This window comes from Otolemur garnettii, unplaced genomic scaffold, assembly GCF_000181295.1.
Source record: "Otolemur garnettii isolate 467f Iridium unplaced genomic scaffold, OtoGar3 scaffold00407, whole genome shotgun sequence".
Taxonomy (NCBI): Eukaryota; Metazoa; Chordata; class Mammalia; order Primates; family Galagidae; genus Otolemur; species Otolemur garnettii.
The window spans coordinates 82,007-95,835 of record NW_003852802.1 but is presented as its reverse complement, the minus strand read 5'-3'; the positions used below and the strand labels follow the sequence as shown (position 1 = coordinate 95,835).

Here is a 13,829-nt window from a genome sequence, read left to right as displayed (position 1 = left end):
CGTTTTTATTTCCTTCCTTAGCTTAGCCATTCAGCTAAATGATAAAATAGGCTTCAAAAAGCTGAGTGTAACACTCAGGGCCACTCACTGGAACCCCACAAGCTAGTGGTGGTTCCCTGTGTTCCCACCTTGTAAAACTCTGTTCTGCATGTCCTCTTTGTCTCTCGCTGCTTTTAACTTTATTTTTCTTCAGTTGATATCCACCAGGTCCACAGATATTAAAGGACCCTGCCTCAGGGGTGGGACACTGGCACTGATGAAGAGAATGTATATTCAGTTTTGTGATGATGAAATGTTCCTTATATACATGTTAAGTCCATTTGTTCCAGGTTCTTGTTTAAGACCATTATTTCTTTGTTCAGTTTCTGCTTGGAGTATCTATCTAGTTTTGTGGAACAGATGTTAAAAATCTCCAACTATTATAATGCAGGAAGTTATCATATGGTTCAGATCATTAGGGTTTCTTTATAAATCAAGGAATGTTCAGAAAGGGTGCATAAATGTTAATTATTGAAATCTCTTTATGTTGTGTGTTTTCCTTGACAAGTGTGTTGTGTCCATACTTATCTTTCCTTATTTTTTGGTTTAAATCCAATTATATCTGCAAATAAGTTTGAAAACCCAGTTTTATTCTGCTTTTCATTTGTCTGGAATATTGTTGTCCATCCTTTCACCCTGAGTCTTCTTTTATCCTTTGAGGTTATGTGTGTTTCTTAGATGCAACAGATATTTGGCCTAAGCTTTTGTACCTAGTCAGCTACCCTGTGCCTTTTTAGAGTGGGATTCAAGCCGTTCACATTCATTGACAGAATTGATAGCTATGGTGGAGTTTCAGTCATCTCACTTGTCAGAGATCCAGAGCTTATTTCTATCCCTTTCATCATTGTGAAAGCTAGGTTTTGTTACTTAATTTCAAGTTGTGTTTAACTTGGTGATGGACCATTATGCTGTTCTTATGAAGAATGGTTCCCCTTACTTTCTATAGAGCAGGTCTAGTTGTGGCAAATTTTCTCAACAATTGAATGTTAGTAAAATATTTGATTTGTCCATCACAAATGAAACTTAGCTTTGTGATACAGGATCCTAGGCTGAAATTTGTTTTGTTTAGGAAGCTGGCTTGAAAAAGTTCAGCTGTATGAGCTTATGGTCATCTTGATATTTTTCCTCTTTGTGAGTGAGACTTTTCTTATACCTGGCTTCTTGCAGGGTTTTCTCCTTCATATTACCTTTGGCAAAGTTAATTATACTGTGTCTAGGAGAGGCTTTGTTTGGGGTGAGTGGTGCTGGGGTTCTGAAACAATCTACTATCTGAATTTCTATTGCAATACTTGGAAAATTCTCTACCATAGTGTCTTGAAGTAGAGCCACAGTGCCATTAGGAGCTCCTCTTCTCTTTGAAGAATCCCTATAATTTGGATCTTTTATCTTTTGGCATGATTCTATAAATCTCTCAGAAAATATTCTGGATTTTTTCACCTTTCCTCCGTCCCTCTGAATGTTTGGGATAGTTAAAAAGTGTTGTCTTCAATTTCTGCAATTTTTCTTTTCTATGTTCTACTCTATTACTGAGAGTCTCTAGTTTGTTTTGAAGTTTCTCAAATGCCTCTTTTGGTTCCTTAAGTTTTGCTATATCTTTCCTTATTACATCCAAATCCTTGGTGACTTTGCCTTTGAATTCATTAATTTCTTTAGACAACTTTTGAACTATTTTTCAGATTCCTATTTCCATCTTCTCCTCAATTCCAATCATTTTATTTGCTGTCAACATTTTGAATTCTATTTCTGACATTTCAGCAATTTCTCTGTGCATGGTATTTTCTGTTGTATCTCCTTCGTAATCTTGCGGGGGAGTTGATCTACTCTGATTTTTCTTGCTACTAGAGTTCTGCTGGCTCCTCCCCATGAGTGTTTTCAGCTTTTAAAAGAACACATGAATTATACTTCTTTTGTTGAAATGATAGGATGTCCCTGAATACTTATTGAGAGATAATCTAATTTGGTGTCCTTAGGAAACACTGTAGCATCCTCTTTTGCAATATAAAATGAGATTGGATGAGGAGGTCACTGCAACTGGAGCTAACCATCCCTTCTCTAATGAGCTGGAGCTTCTGATTGTGGCCTTTTCCCTGCTGCCTTGGAAAGGTACCTTTCAGAGCTGTAGGCAGAGTCTCTGAAGGCCTGCTTCCTAAGATAGCACAACCTGGCTTTGTCTTAATGCCAGCCTGCTCTATACTCAATTCTAATGAGTCTCAGTATTTCACTGGACTCACTGCTTGGCAAAGATACACACATCTACAGCCACACCCCTCACAAGCAATAACTGGAGGAGGGGAATCTACAAACAGACCCACTAAATTGACCTCTCACTGCTGCAAACTAACCCCCCCCGACACACACACCACTGCTCAAAAAAAGTCAAACAAGTCTTGGAGCCACAGGCGAGATAGTAGAGAACAAGAATCCCAGACAGCTCTTGGTGAGAGTTCCTGTCAAACTCTCACAGATAGCACAAGCAACACTCACTCAAACAAGTTCTGAGGGTTGGCCACTGGGCACATCTGCTTGAAAGTTCTGGGAGGCTGGAAAATGGTCTTTTCTAGTGGATGGGGGGGGTCAGGAGAGTTCATCTCTCTTCCCGCCAAAGTCAGAACTGCAGTGCCACTGTTTCTGTTTAGCACCCCAGCGGCTCACACGATACTCCAGCCTCTCAGTTAACTCTCCAAACTCTCCAGTGTCTGTAGTGGGCAGTTTGCCAGGTGGATTGGAGAGAGAGATTATTTGTTCACCTTTCTGCCAAGTAGAATGGGGTCTGTGCTCTGAGGTGGAACCTTCTGTGGTGTAAGAGTACTGGGACCTCACAACTCTCTCCCATTGGGTGAGATAAGAGGTCCTTTGTAACCTGCTCACTTGGGATAAGCCTGCCCTCCTGGTTGGGGAAGAGATCTCCTGTCTCCTTGGCAATAGGTGCCCTCCAACTAATCTCTATCCCTGATCTTTTTTATCTTTCTTCCTTTTAGCCGCTCAGCTTCTCTCAAGGGGGATGATGTACACCTCACTTCTGTCTCCCTGTGCTCAACTCCCCACCTTCAGCTTCTCCAAGTCCATTTCACTCCAATTTCTCTCTTTCTGGACAGGAGCCTTTGGTGAAAGCCTCTTCTACTTGGCCATCTTGACCCTCACAGTCCAAGATATTAATGTACCACATTGTTTAACTATATCTATCTATCTATCTCTCTCTCTCTCTCTCTCTATATATATATATATATATATATCTTTATTGTAATGTGATTTTTGGACTTCTGTGTATATACCTAATAAAGGAATTGTAGTATCGAATAGCAGATCAATTTCTAGTTCTCTAAGTGTTCTCCAGACGTCTTTCCAAAAGGAACGTATTAGTTTGCATTCGTACAAGCAGTACTAAACTCCCTTTCTCCACATCCATGCCAGCATCTCTGGTTTTGGGATTTTGTGATATGGGCTAATCTTACTGGAGTTAGGTGATATCTCAAAGTAGTTTTGATTTGCATTTCTCTAATGATTAAGGATGGTGAGCACTTTTTCATATATCTGTAGGCCGTGTGCTGATCTTCTTTGGTGAAATTCCTCTTCAAGTCCTTTGCCCACCCTGTGATAGGATCACATGTTTTTTTTTTTTTTGTTTGTTTGTTTGTTTATTTGCTAATGCGTTTGCGTTCTCTATGGATTCTGGTTATTAAACCTTTTTCAGAGATATAACCTGCAAATATTTTCTCCCACTCTGAGGGCTGTCTTCATGCTTTACTTACTGTGTTCTTGGCTGTGCAGAAGCGCTTTAGTTTGATCAGGTCCCAATTGTGTATTTTTGATGTTGCTTCAATTGCCCGTGGGGTCCGCCTCATAAAATATTCACCCAGGCCAATTTCTTCAAGTGTTTTCCCTACACTTTCTTCTAGTATTTTTATGGTTTTATGTCTTAAGTTTAAATCTTTAACCCAGTGAGAATCTATCTTAGTTAATGGTGAAAGGTGTGGATCCAGTTTCAGTCTTCTACAGGTTGCCAGCCAGTTCGCCCAGCACCATTTGTTAAATAGGGAATCTTTTCCCCACTCAATGTTTTTAATTAGTTTGTCAAAGATGAGGTAACGGTAGGTAGCTGGATTCATCTGTTGGCTTTCTATTCTGTTCCATACATCATGTTTACATGAATGGAACTGGAAAATGTTCTTCTTAGCAAAGTAACACAAGAATGGAAGAAAAAGTATCCAATGTACACATCCCTATTATGAAACTAATTTATAGTTCTCATATGAAAGCTATAACCTAATTATAGCCCAAGAATATGAAGAGGGGGAGGGGGAGGGGAGGGAGAATGGTGATGGGTGGAGGGAGGGTGATTGGAAAGATCACCTCTACGGTTTGTCTTACAAGGGTACAAGTGAATCTTTCTAAAAGTAGAGTATAAATGTCTTAACACAATAACTAAGTAAATGTCATAAAGTCTATGTTAACCAGTTTGATGAAAATATTTCAAATTTTATATGAAAACACTCCACTGTACCCCATGATTGCATTAATGTACACAGCTATCATTTAATAAAAAAAATTCTGTTAAAAGAATAAACGTGACTGAAAATAAAAAAAAAAAAACATTGCAGCCCATGGACTGGGCCATCCCCAGGATCTCTTTAATGGTTCCAGAGAGTTCTCTCGCTAAAAATTGGTGCCACATCTATCTGGCAATGTTGACAATCTCATTGAAAGTTATATTTCCGTTGTGTTTGTTTTTCTGTTTCTTTCTGTCTCTCGGCAGTTTCTTGAGGGCTTTGATGATGAGGGCAGAGGCAGAAGGTACCACTTCAATCTGGGCCTGTCTGTTCTGAATAGTCAGTTTCACTGTAATCTTCAGACCCTTCCAGTTATCAGTTGCCTGGGCAATGTCATTACCAACCTTTTTTGGAGACAAACCCAGGAGGTCGATCTTAGGGGCCAGGGAAGACATGGCATTGATTTCGCCATCAGTGCACCTCAGGTACACAACTGTGATCTCATTGGGGTCAAACTTAGGTGGCATGGTGGAGATAGATTCGGGATGACCGAAGAAAGTTGCACCTTGGCCTCGAGCAGAAAGCCGAAAGCTAACCATGTAAATATTGAAGGATATTTTGGTTGTTTCCAGGTAGGGATGATTAAAAATAAAGCTATAGCTCCTAAAACAAAAATCCTTACCACATCATATCTTTGGCCATATAAAATAATATTCACATGTTCTAGGGAATAAGACACGGGCATATCCTTTTAGAGGCCACCAATAATTCCACTACAATAATATAGGAAAATATATCCCCTGAATTAAAAGTAACTTTGATTCTTTTACCATTTCTAACTTTAATTGGTATAGCATTCTTATTTATAACAAGTGTTTTCTTATTATTGATACTTATGTGTTATTAATATTGTTGTTCATAGAGAATTGTGTTTCAACTGAGTTATAAACTTTTAGTTTGTGTGGAATAGATGATAACAGTCTGTGGTAACAACAACTTTATTGTTTTTGTTGTTGTTGTTTGTTGTGAGATAGAGTCACCATGTCACCCAGGCTATAGTGCACTGGCATCATACAGCTTACATCAACCTCAAACTCCTGGGCTCAAGTAGCTGGGAGTATAGGCACATGCCACCATACACAGCTGATTTTTCTGCTTTTTGGAGAGAAGTGGTCCCACTTTTATTCAGGCTTGTCTAGAAACCTTGGCCTCAAGTAATCCTCCAGGCTTGATCTCCCAGAATTCTAGAATTACAAGCATGAGCCACAATGCCTGGCCCTCCAATTATTTTTTGATATGGTGTGTTGAAGTGGCTTTTTTCTGAATATTTTGATTGATGATCATCAAACAATATGTTTTCATTATGGTAAAATAGACATAACACAATTTATCATTTAAACCATTTTTAAGCATTAATTCAGGGACATTATGTACTTTCAAAGTGTTGTGGAGCTATTACCACTCTCCATTTTAAGAACTTGTTCACCATCCTGAGCAGAACTCTGTAGCCATTGAACAAAAACTCTTTCCTCCTCCTCTTCTCTCCTTTGGTAACCATTATCCTTCTTTCTGTCTTGATGAATTTTCCATTTCTGAGTATCTTATAAAAGTTCAGTCATCTGTGTTTGGCTTATTTTACCTTACACAAGTGTAAAAGACCCAGAGCTAGTTTCTAATAAAGTCAGGATATCCTTTGCCATTACATCATCATGCTAACAAACCAAGATTAGAGTCAACTTATAGAGAATACCATTAATTAAATTCCCTATTTCTCTAATTTAGCTCAAAAACAAAAGGCACTTGAACCTTCTAAACTAGCAATTAGTAAAATGACACCAGACCACAAGTAAATATCTGGGTATCTAGTCAAAGAGACTTAGATATCACTTATAAGGTTCCAGGTAATCAGTGGAAGGCCCGTAACTAAAAGTAAATGTTTTCTTTTTCTTATACTCTAAATACTTTTATTGAAACATCTATAAATGTGCAGAGTTCTTACAAATTTTTTTTTTAAGTATACATAGACAATGGACTTGACCTATTAAACACTTTATTATTCTGAAATAGTCTGGGTGACTTTATTATTATTTTTCATCATATTCTACAAATATATATTACACATCTAAAATTTTTTATTTCTGATTAATATGAGGGTACAAACTATTAGGTTTACAATGTTTACACTTGTTAGGTAAAGTCCCTACTGTAGTTGTGCCCTGCACCCAGGAGATGTGCCATACCCTTACAGTGTACCAATTACATGAGGGCACACCAATCCTCCTCCCTTATCCCCTCCTCCCCCACCCCCCAACTTCAATTGAATTGAGTTTTTATCTTGTGTGGGCATGTACTAGTTCCTCTGCTGCCTTCAGCCTTGCAATGAGTACATTTGGTATATGCTGGGACTACAAACGCCTGTACAACATCTAGCTATTTTTTATTCTTTATAGATGGTGTTCTAATTCTTGCTCATGCTGGTCTTGAACACCTGAACTCAGGCAATCCACATGCCTGGGCCTCCCAGAGTACTGGGATTACAGGCATGAACCACCCTGTTTGGCCCGAAGCAATGGTTTAAAAATTATCACAACTTCAAGGAGCAGTGGCTCACACCTGTAATCCTAAACACTCTGGGAGGCTGAGGCAGATAAGTAGGCATTGTGGGGGGCACCTGTAGTCCCAGCTACTGAAAAGGCTGAAATAATAGGATCTATTTCTATTTTGAGTCTCACTATGTCACCCTTGGTAGAGTGCCATGGCATCACAGCTCATAGCAACCTCAAACTCTTAGGCTTAAGTGATTCTCCTGTCTCAGCCTCCCAAGGAGCTGGGACTACAGGTGCCCACCACAACACTCGGCTATTTTTGTTGTAGTTGTCATTATTATTTGGCAGGCCCATGCTGGATTCGAACCTGCTGGCTCTGGTATATGTGGCTGGAGCCCTAGTCGCTGAGCTACAGCACTGAGCCAGCAATAGGATCGCTTGAGTTTCAGGTTGCTATGAGCTATGATGATGCCAGGGTGCTCTACTGAGAGTGAAGGAGTGAGACTCTGTCTCAAAGAAAAAAAAGTCATAGCTTCAATACTATGGAACAATGTGCCCTTCATATCAATTCATGGTAGCCTGAGTGTGAGCAGGGAGATAGGGTTAACTGTCTCCTTAGGGACTCTCACTACCTGGATACTTATTATGCTGTGAGCATTTTGAGTACCTAAGCTTTTGGAAAAATATCTTAAAATACCTTTATTGAGATAGGTAGTTCACCCTTTTAAAGGGTACAATTCTTTGTTTCTTAGCATATTCACAAAATAATGCAGCTAAAACCACCATCTAATTTTAGAACTTTTCCTTCTCCCTCCACCCGAAGAAAGTCAGTACCCACTAGTAGTCACTTTCATTTTCCACACCACCCTTCCCCACCTCCCCTCTAGCCCTAGAAACCAGTTGGCCTACTCTTGATGTTTTCTTATAAAGTGAAATCATACTATATGTGGTCTTTTGTAACTGGCTTTTTATCCTTATCATAATGTTTTTAATGTTCATTCACATGATAACATAAATATGCACTTCATTCATTTTTAATGTTAAAAAATATTCATTCATATGAATACAGCACATTATATCTATCCAATCACCTGTAGATGCACTTTATCCTACTGAAGGAGTTCCCTTCTAATCTTAGTTTTCTAAATGATTTTCATCTTGAAGATGTGTGACATCTATCAAATGCCTTTTCTGTGTTGAGCTGAACATGTGGTCTTTGTTATTTATTCTATTAATATAGTGTATTCTAGTAGTTGATTTTCCCACATGGAGCTAGACTCATATTCCTGGTAAAAATCCTACTTGATGAACATGCATAAAATATTTTGTATGCTCCTGGGAATTTTCCACACATATACAGTATATCTTTTGAATATTTGAGATTGTGTTTCCCCTTTTGCCCCAGCTAGTGTATAGTGGTATTATCATAGTTCGCGGAATCACAAGCTGCTTATCTGAATTGATCCTCCTACCTTCATCTTCCTCAGCAGCTGGAACTATAGGCACATGCCACCATAACTGGCTAAATTTTGCATTTTTTATACAAATGGGGTCTCACTATGTTGTTCAGGCTAATCTGAAACCCCTGACCTCAAGTGATCCTCCTGCTTTGGCCTCTTAAAGTGCTAGAATTACATATGTGAGCTATAGTCCTCAGCCAGGCTTATGATTTGTTGAGGATTTTTCTCTACTTTCATAATAGATAACAGCCCATACATTTTTTAAAAATGACAGCTTTATTAAGGTATAATTCATACACTCTACAATTCTCCCATTTATACAGTTCAAAACTATACTTTTAGGGATCACTTCTATAATTTGCTCATTTGGTACTAGAGATGTTTCCCTGAATGTGTAGAAGAAAGGGAGGAAAGAAAGGGAAGAAACAAAGAAAAGAAAAGAGAGACAGAAACAGAGGTAAAATGGGGGGAAGGAAGGAACGAAGGGAGGGAGGGAGGGTGGGAAACAAAGAAAGTCAAAATGACTCAGCTTGGTGGCTCAGACCTATGATCCTAGCATTCTGGGAGGCTGAGGCAAGTGTAATGCTAGACCTTAGAGATGCTAAGACCAGACTGACCAAGAGGCATACCCTGTCTCTACTAAAAAATAGAAAATCTAGCCAAGCACCTGTAATCCTAGCTACTTGGGAGGTTGAGGCATGAGGATTGCTTGAACCCAGCAGTTTGAGGTTGCTGTCAGCTAGGCTGAGGCCATGGAAAGCCTGGGCAACAAAGAGACACTGTATTTCAAAAAATATACACAGACAGACAGACAGACAGACAGATAGACACACACACACACATAGATGAACAAACAAACAAAAAACATTTTTATCATCTAAAAGACAAGAATTATGTTGATGGTTCAAGCAAACCAGACATGGTTTAAGACCTGTGATGCTTTGAACATTTTGAGGCTATAGCCAGGCATAGTAAATTTGTAAGCCTCTCTAAAATGAATCTTTTGGGATATGTGTAAAAACAGGTCCTTGCAATAGCACCCCACTCAAGTGGCTCCATCCGGTTTTGTAAGCTGTGTTGCTGCTCGAGTCACAGTGCTGTACAAAATCCCAACTGTTGTATGAACCTAATGCTGAAAACTCAACTGTCATTAGAATCAGTAAGCTACAAGTGAGAGAACATTTATCTCTCTGTGGATGTAAGGATAACCATTTACCTGTTCCAATAATTTCAGGGACAAAAGCTTAAGTGAGAACAAAAGGCCACTTAGTATCTTTGACCTTAAGCTGGGATCCCAGCACATTACAGGATGAAGTCACTACATGGTCACAGTGGATGACATCACAATGGGTGTTGCCCAGTAATGTTCAGACCATCTTCAAGCTTAGGCTTATTTCTGGTAAGCATGTGTAGCGGCTGGAAGGGTTGGTGGGAGGATCAATTCATCACTGGTGTTGCCCAGTGATGTTCAGACCATCTTCAAGCTTAGGCTTATAAATCCCTGGTAAGCATGTGTAGTGGCTGGAAGGGTTTATTGTTATTGTTCTTCTTGTGTTTCAAACTGTTACAAAAGAGTGGAGTTCTTTTCTCCACACTAAATTCCTACTTAGAAAAGTCTCTTTGTATCTGTGGCAAAGGTATTCAATAACACTTTCTTTTGTTTTGGGGTCATGGATTTGTAAGAAAATTGAAGAGTGTAATGTACACCTACTGCTGCCCTGTGATGGTGCAGTCCCTAAGCACAAAGATCAGACACTGATTTCATGCACCTAACAGGTATGTAACACAATCCTATGTTCTTCTTTTATTGTATTTTACTCCCTTCTGTAGAATATGCTTGTTTTAAAAAGCAGTTGATACGCTGAACTTCCTCTCTTAGTATCCGGTTAGGCACTGTGTCCAGTAGTGTACTCAATAGCTCTGGTTATTTCTGATGATCATAAGAGTTCTCCCTCAGAGACTGGAAAGATCAGTCTATCTGGAAAGTTTCAACATTCCTGACCTCAGTTCCAGGGGTGTTCAAACATTTGGCTTCACTAAGGCTACACTTCTTCTTCGAAGAGTTATGTTGGACCACACATTAATTCCACAAATACTGATGAAAACTGATAAGCAGAGTACTTTACAAAACAACTAAGAGTAGACGATAAATGTTTTACCACAAAAAATAACTAAGTGAGGTAATGGAAGTCAGTCACTAAACAGTCACAGTTGATGACATAGCAATGGGTGTTGCCCTGTGATGTCCAGACCATCTTCAAGCTTAGACTTATTCCTGGTAAGCATGTGTGGTGTCTGGAAAGGTTTATTGTTGTTCTTGTTCTGTTTTAAACTGTTGAAAGCAGTGGGGTTCTTTTCTCCACACTAAATTCCTACTTAGTAAAGTTGCTTTGTATCTGTTGCAAAGGTATTCAACAACACTTTCTTTTGTTTTTTTGGGGGTCATGGATTTGTAAGAAAATTGAAGAGTGTGGCTTACATTTACTGCTGCCCTATGATGGTGTAGACCCAGTCCCCCAGCACATCTAATGGAGAACTGGCTGTATTTTGAATAAGGATTGCTGTGCTGGACGACTTTAGAACATCCTTCACAATGTCGTCAACCACGAGCCAGAACTCACATGGCCTGAAACAGATCAGCCTGGACCAGATCTGGGATGACCTCAGAGCTGGCATACAGCAGGTGTACACCCGACAGAACATGGTGAGGTCCAGATACATGGAGCTCTACACTCATGTTTATAACTACTGTACTAGTGTACAAGAGTCAGACCAAGTACAAGAAGCTGAGGTCCCTCCCTCTAAATCCCAAAATGAGCAGACACCTGGAGGAGCTCAGTTTGTTGGCCTGGAATTGTACAAACGGCTTAAGGAATTTTTGAAAAATTACTTGACAGATCTTCTCAAGGATGGAGAAGATTTGATGGATGAGAGTGTACTAAAGTTCTACACTCAACAGTGGGAAGATTATCGATTTTCAAGCAAAGTGCTGAATGGAATTTGTGCCTACCTCAGTAGACATTGGGTTCGCCGTGAATGTGATGAAGGGCGAAAAGGAGTATATGAAATTTATTCCTTGGCATTGGTGAATTGGAGAGATTCTCTTTTCAGTCCATTGAATAAACAGGTAACAAATGCTGTTTTAAAACTTACTGAAAAGGAAAGAAATGGTGAAACTATTAATACAAGGCTGATTAGTGGAGTTGTACAGTCATATGTGGAACTGGGGCTGAACGAAGATGATGCATTTGCAAAGGGCCCTATATTAACATTGTATAAAGAGTCCTTTGAATCTCAATTTTTGGCTGATACGGAGAGATTTTATACCAGAGAGAGCATTGAATTCTTGCAGCAGAACCCAGTTATCGAATATATGAAAAAGGCAGAGGCTCGTCTGCTTGAGGAAAAACGAAGAGTTCAGGTTTATCTTCATGAAAGCACACAGGATGAATTAGCAAAGAAGTGTGAGCAAGTCCTCATAGAAAAACACCTGGAACTGTTTCACACAGAATTTCAGAATTTATTAGATGCTCACAAAACTGAAGACTTGGGACGCATGTATAATCTTGTGTCTAGAATCCAGGATGGCCTAGGAGAATTGAAAAAACTGCTGGAGGCACACATTCATAATCAGGGTCTTTCAGCCATTGACAAGTGTGGAGAAGCTGCTTTAAATGACCCCAAAATGTATGTACAGATGGTGCTGGATGTTCACAAAAAATACAATGCCCTGGTAACATCTGCATTTGATAATGATGCTGGCTTTGTGGCTGCTCTTGATAAGGCTTGTGGGCGCTTCATAAACAACAATGCAATTACCAGGGTAGCCCAGTCATCCAGCAAGTCCCCTGAGCTGCTAGCTCGGTACTGTGACTCCTTGTTGAAAAAAAGTTCCAAGAACCCAGAAGAGGCAGAGCTGGAAGACACACTCAATCAAGTAATGATTGTCTTCAAGTACATAGATGACAAGGATGTGTTTCATAAGTTCTATGCAAAGATGCTGGCCAAGAGGCTGGTACATCACAACAGCGCGAGTGATGATGCTGAAGCAAGCATGATATCCAAGTTGAAGCAAGCTTGTGGTTTTGAGTATACCTCTAAACTTCAGCGGATGTTTCAAGACATTGGTGTAAGCAAAGATTTGAATGAGCAATTCAAAAAGCACCTGACAAATTCAGAACCACTAGACTTGGACTTCAGTATTCAGGTTCTCAGCTCTGGATCCTGGCCCTTCCAGCAGTCCTGTACATTTTCCTTGCCATCGGAGCTGGAACGTAGTTACCAGAGGTTCACAGCCTTCTATGCCAGTCGTCACAGTGGCAGAAAGCTGACCTGGTTGTATCAGTTGTCTAAAGGAGAGTTGGTAACTAATTGCTTCAAAAACAGGTATACTTTGCAGGCCTCTACATTGCAGATGGCAATCCTATTTCAGTATAACACGCAAGATGCCTACACTGTGCAGCAATTGACTGACAGCACACAAATTAAAATGGACATTTTAGTACAAGTCCTACATATTTTATTGAAGTCAAAGTTGTTGGTCATGGAGAATGAAAATGTCAATGAGTTGGAACTGAAGCCAGATACCTTAATAAAATTATATCTTGCTTATAAAAATAAGAAATTAAGGGTTAACATCAATGTACCAATGAAAACTGAACAGAAGCAGGAACAAGAAACGACACACAAAATTATTGAGGAAGACCGCAAACTACTGATTCAGGCGGCCATCGTGAGGATCATGAAAATGCGGAAAGTTCTGAAACACCAGCAGTTACTTGGAGAAGTCCTCACTCAGCTGTCCTCCAGATTCAAACCGCGGGTCCCAATGATCAAGAAATGCATTGACATTCTAATTGAGAAAGAATATTTGGAGCGAGTGGATGGTGAAAAGGACACCTACAGCTACTTGGCTTAACCTTTCTAGAAGGATCTGACTGTGTGACCCACCACAAATAGTTCATCATGGAAAGAATGAAAACAACTCAAGTTCATAGCAGCCAATCTGCCACCATTTAGACCTCCCTTTTTAAAACTGAGACCAAGATTCCCATCATGTGGTCTCAGATTAACATCAGAACTGCTGAGGATTGATACCTTTCAAGTCTGTAAATATGAACACCAACACCATTTAACCTAACATAAGAACAGAGGGGAAACTGAAACTTCCACACTGAGGGCTGCATGCTACCACATTGAAATCAATACATTGACTGCCTGATTAACAGCTGTCATCCCAGGCAGCACTTGTAATGGTGGCAGCACTTTGAAAGCAAGTCTGAATGGACTCATGTGTA

At 39.7% G+C, this 13,829-nt stretch overlaps 1 pseudogene across 1 annotated transcript; it reads left to right on the top strand.

Moving 5' to 3' along the window:
• The first annotated feature begins 11,125 nt into the window (after positions 1–11,125).
• Positions 11,126–13,829, top strand: LOC100955214 (annotated as a pseudogene). Its single transcript, XR_001161867.2, has one exon. The product of XR_001161867.2 is annotated as a cullin-1 pseudogene (transcript).